The following is a 5,838-nucleotide window of genomic DNA, read 5'->3' on the forward strand; positions in this document are numbered from 1 at the left end:
GTAAAGCCAGGTTTGAGCTACACGATAGTGGATGGATTATGTTCTTTTTCCATAATGATGAAGAGAAAAAGAGGGTGCTAGAGGGTGGCCCATATCTTGTTTACGGGAGACATTTGTTCCTTGAAGAATTACCCCCGTGCTTCCTCTTCCGGGTTGAAGATATGTTAATGTTGCCTTCTTGGGTCCAAATCCACGGCCTCCCTGCTGATTGTTGGACAGCCAAAGCGCTTAGCAAGATTGCCTCGGTCCTCGGCAAACCAATCCATACGGATGTCCTCACGATGTCTAAAGGCAAAAGCTTATTTGCTAGAGAATTGGTAGAGATGGATTCTTCACTACCAAGGATTTATGAGTACCCTCTTCTCCTCCCTAATGGTATTAGGACAAACCTGAGATTTGTTTATGAGACAGAACCTAAATATTGTGCAAATTATAATTATCTTGGGTATTCTAATGAGCAATGACGATGGTTTGGGAACCCAACTGAAAAAGAAGCACCCGAGGGGGCTGCCCATAACAAGAATCAAACTGGCAATGAGCAACCTAAGCCTCGTAGCAAATCTAGGGGGCCTGGACAGCGAGATCGGAGTAGGCATAGGGATGGAGGCCGTGGGGGAGGGGGATGGCGTGGTGGCCCTTGGGGCAGAGGGCGTGGCCGGGGCCCTGCACGAGGTAGCCGTGGCTTTGAAGGTGGTGGCCGTGGCCCTGCTGGGGAGGCACTAGGCTCTGACCAGGGTGCTCATGAAGGCACGGGTGATAATGGATTAGACATTGATAATAACCCACCCCTTGTGCAAGATGAGGAACATCTCGAAGATGAGGGCATGGTTTTAGAAATTCCGGGATGTAATGGGGAAGAAAAGTTTGTAGTGGAAGTCTTTGAAGGTGATGGAGATGAAGAGGGTTTTGAAAAACTGGTTAGTAAGCAAACAAAAAAGAAGCTCAAGTACCTTAAGCAATTGTCGAGACCTAGCAACTCGGGAGGATCAAGCTCTAGCTTAACTGAGTACATTGAGGTGGATCCTAGGACATGGCTTCCCAATATGACAGCGAAGTCCTTTCTATTAAACCAAGCACAAATCAGGGCTAGGAGACTTAAGGTCGTCTCTCGCCACCCATGAATATTGCAAGTTGGAACATGAGGGGTTTCAATAAGCCCCTCAAACAAAGGCACGTTCAAGGCGTGTTGAAAAAATACAACTTGAGCGTCCTTGGGTTACTTGAAGTAAAGGTTAATGTTAATCTTGTGGATAGAATGATTGTAGTAACCCGGAAACCATTTTAAGATAATAATATGTTAAACATGATTAAGGGTTGGTAATTGATCTATTTCGGAGTGTTATTGGACTTCGGAAGAGGAATTTGGGCTTTTGACTTTGGGCCAGATCGGAAGCTCCGATCCCAGTTCGGAAGCTCCGATCCTGACCACTTCGGAAGCAGATCGGATGCACGGTGATCGAACGTTCCGATCAGGAACGGAGGTTCCGATCTCAGCCAGCCAGCAATGCTCGATGACTCAGCCGTGAGTTTTGACAACTGTTGATCGGGGGTTCGATCGGAAGTTCCGATCCCGGAACGGTGGTTCCGATCCCGACGTGTCGGACATGCACAGAATGAGCTGGAATCGGAAGCTTCGATCCCGAGATCGGTGGTTCCGATCGTTGCCGAGATTTTGGCTATAAATAGGGCTCATTTGCTTCAGTTTTGAAATACGAATTCCCGCGTTTCCTTCTTCAGTTATATAGTGTGAGATATACACTTGAGGGCCCTATCGGTTATAATAGAGGTTCTGGAATAACCAAGGTGTGGTTATAGTCATCCGGGACTAGCGACTCCAAAGGGCTAACTACGGACGAAGGTATGGTACGGGAATCTATTTAAGTTTTGGGAGTACTTATTAGCTTAGTTAAGGCTTATAGAATTTATGTAGTGATACGGTGAACTTTTGAATATAGGCTTGGAACCTAGGATCCTATTATACTTGAACTAGCCTAGAGGTACGTACACATTGACTGAGATTGCCAGCGAGTATACATGTTTATATGTTGCATTTATTTGGCATTATTATATGGCATGAGATATGATTTACCGTTTTCTATATTCATATGTCATGTGCATATACACGTTGAGCCTATACCTTGTTATACCTGACTATAGAGCCGCTCAGCTCTATACTCGATAGTCTGTCACTGAGAGTACCGCGACGGCGGGGGCATTTATGTCTGTCTACTCTGGTGTACTAGACGAGTGTGGTTGCACCCAAAGGTTGATCCGTGCGGTGGCAGCACTCATATGGCGCCGGTTCTGAGCATGACTTTTCAGATGACCCTGTACCAGTCATCATGTTGCATGCATTATATACATATGTTTACTCATGTCTATGTACTGGGCGTAGCGCTCACGTCCTAGTTGTTATCTTGGACACCCTATTCCATGGGGTAGGTCGCAGGATGGACGGAGCTGGTAGTTCAAGGCAGGACTAGGGAGCAGGAGCCTTGAGGATTTTATTATACAGCAGGATTCGATATAGCTGTATAATGTTTACTGTTTAAGATTTCGATTTGGTTGTATCACTACAGATTTAAGCCTGGATTATATTACTAAGCTGATATGTAAATTATGGATTATGTTTCCGCACGTTTTTACTCTGTTAAGTATTTTGCTGTATTAAGTTTAATGCATGCTATTAGTTGCCAGTTAGTAGGTGATTCCATGCAGGGCCACTACATTTTTGGTATCAGAGCATGCATAGATTTTGGGATTAGTACTTGGGATTTAGTTTAGTCTTGAGTAATTCTTGCGCATTTGGGATTTTAATGTGCAAATTATTTTCAGGATATGGCTGACGAGAGTCACGGTAGTGTTGGCCAGGGAAGTGGTCATCATCATCGTTGCCATCATCATCATGATGATCAACATCGTCCTCATGAGGGTCGACGTCGCTATACTATTAATAAGTTTATGCAGGTAGGACCGAAACCCTTAGTGGGAGGCGAGAATCCTGAACAAGCTAGAAGCTGGATGTCTAAACTTGAGAGCACGTTCCGAGCTTTTGAGTGTACTGAGGAGCAGAAATTGGAAGTTCTAGAATTCGTTCTAGAGGATAGAGCATGTTTTTGGTGGGATGCCAAGGTTGCTCAGGCACGTACTGAGAGAGGACAGGTGACTTGGGGGGATTTCTGTCGGGAGTTTCTGAAATTGTATTTTTCTCCGGCTGTTTGCCAAGCACGATCTATGGAGTTGCTTACTTTGAGGCAAGGATCAATGACTATTGATCAGTATCAACAGCGATTTCTTGATCTGCTACCTTTCAGTCCCCATATCAATGAGAGTGATGCGTCGAAATATGATATCTTTCTACAAGGCCTGAACCAAGATATCTACTCTCAGGTTGTCGTCTGTGATGACCCGGTATCTTATGAGACTTTGGTGAACCGTTGCCGTCTTGTGGAGACTAGCAACAGGCGTGGACAGTTGATGATGTCAGCACAGCCTAGTGGATTTATTGAGCCTCGAGCTCAATCTGTTGTGCAATCTGTACCTACGTCTTCTTCTACTCCTACTACTTCATTTGGATCTCGTGGTTCACGAGGTATGTTCCGCTTTGGGAAGAAGAAGAAGAAGGAGGAGTTTTGTAGCCACTGTGGTGGGAAGCATCCTGCAGCTTCATGTCGGAGAGCTACTGGGGCTTGTTATATTTGTGGTCAGCAGGGACATCTGCGGAGAGATTATCCTCAGCACATGGGTTCTGCTAGTGGATCGGGATCCCAGGTTGGATCTCAGGCTTCTATTTTTCCACGTCAGCAGCCAGCACCACAGAGTTCTTCTGGTTATCATCCCCAGACTCAAGGGCAGGTGTTTGCTCTATCTCAGGAGCAGGCTACGGAGGGAAGCGATCGCATGTTGGCAGGTAACTTCTTGTTATGTGGTATTCCTGCACTTGTATTAATTGATACTGGAGCATCGCATTCCTTTATTTCTAGTCGCTTCGTTAAGAGACATAGATTACCTTATGTATCATTAGATATGGATTTAGTTGTAACTACTCCGTTGGAGCAAGAGATAGTAACTAAGCGTCTAGTGATGGGTTGCCTTCTGGAGTTTGAGGGTAATGTGTTATCGGCTAATTTGATGATATTAGCGATGACGGATTTTGATTGTATTTTGGGAATAGATATGCTGACTTTGTATCACGCTACTGTGGATTGTTATCAGCGTCTGGTACAGTTTCATCCCGTTGAGGGTGATAGCTGGTACTTTTATGGTGAGGGTGCGCGACCTCCGATGCCACTTGTTTCGGCTCTGAAGGCATGTCATGTCTTGGAGTCAGGTGGGGAGGGCTACCTCATCTATGCAGTTGATGTTGGAAAAACTTGCGAGTTCCCAGACCAATTACGATTGATACCCGGTGCAGCGGAAGTTTAAAATTTTTCATGGAACGTTTCCATGGTGTGGGTATCAACCATACATCGATTGAATTACGTGTGTGTAAAATTTAAATAACAATTAAATAAATTTTACCTCAAATCTCGCAACGAGATTAATGGACACCAACAGAACAATTCTGCTCTTGTTGTCTCTCCCTGGAACCGATGAACGCCTTCAATCAGGTCCACGAACAGAGGTTTAATCCCTCTGATAGATTGCACTAGAAAATCTATCAGAAGTTTTCTGCGAAGAGAATACACGAATTTGATTCGTTATTCCTTACTGCGATTCAAAATCACAGACCGGAATTTCTCTGACAGAGTGGGAGGGTGATCGGCCGAATTGAGAGAGAATAGGGGCTAGGGTTTTCGAAATTATTGCTCTCAAAATAATGACCTGTTGTGTTTAATTTCTGTACTGAAATAACTTATTTATAATGCAGGCCACTAACACCTTAGGGCCCATTAGTCATAAGCTGGGGCCCGACAAGCAAAGCCCGCTCGTTCAGAAATTAATATAAAATTCATCGTGACTCCGATTGATGAAACGATTTCACCAATGTGCACAGAAACCATTTCTGCACGTTTTAAAGTCAAAATAAATTTTCCTGAATCCGAATTCAGTGGTTTCCAAAAATGTCCATCCCTATGTCATTTTAGGAAATCCTACTCCCTTACTCTTATTTAAGAAGTCCAACTCCTTAGTTCATTAAATTTAACTCTTTAAATTTAACTATCTCAACGGGGATTAAAACTCCATTACACTGTGTGACCCTCAATGGTTCAGGGATACAGCTAGCCGTGGGCTCACAACTCCTTGTGACTCGGAACAACACTTTCCGACTTGCCCAACGAATCATGGTAAAGCGCCTAGCAACATCGCCCCATGATTCCCTAGGTATCACTGATAGTGCCTACAAGAACCAGTAGATTTTGGTTAACGTACAGTACGGTCCCTTCATCCATATATCCCGATCGAATCAACAACCATTGGTATATCGAGAGTCGCTCAAGATTCGATAACTATGCAATACATCTTGAAGATCAAATTAGTGACATCGCATGTGCTACTAAGAAACCATTTCTTAAATCACATCAAGTACTCTGGCCAGAGATTTGTCACACTAATATCTCCTCAGATCGCATAGGATATCCACACTCGCAAGTATGTGGTGAATCCTTGACAACAATGCATTGACTCCTATATGTGTCGTAACTGTACCCAATCTCGACACCTGATGACCCCCTCAGAGTCGGTAAACGAGTCAAAGCACAGTACTAGCATATAGAGTCTCCATGATGTTTCAAGTCGTAAGGACTAATGGTGTACAACCAAAACCGCGGACTTTATCCACTCGATAAGTGATAACCACTTGGAAAGTCCGGATAGGGTAGTTCGACTATTCATCCT

Source organism: Henckelia pumila, chromosome 3 (genome assembly GCF_033568475.1).
Source record: "Henckelia pumila isolate YLH828 chromosome 3, ASM3356847v2, whole genome shotgun sequence".
NCBI classification, from domain to species: Eukaryota; Viridiplantae; Streptophyta; class Magnoliopsida; order Lamiales; family Gesneriaceae; genus Henckelia; species Henckelia pumila.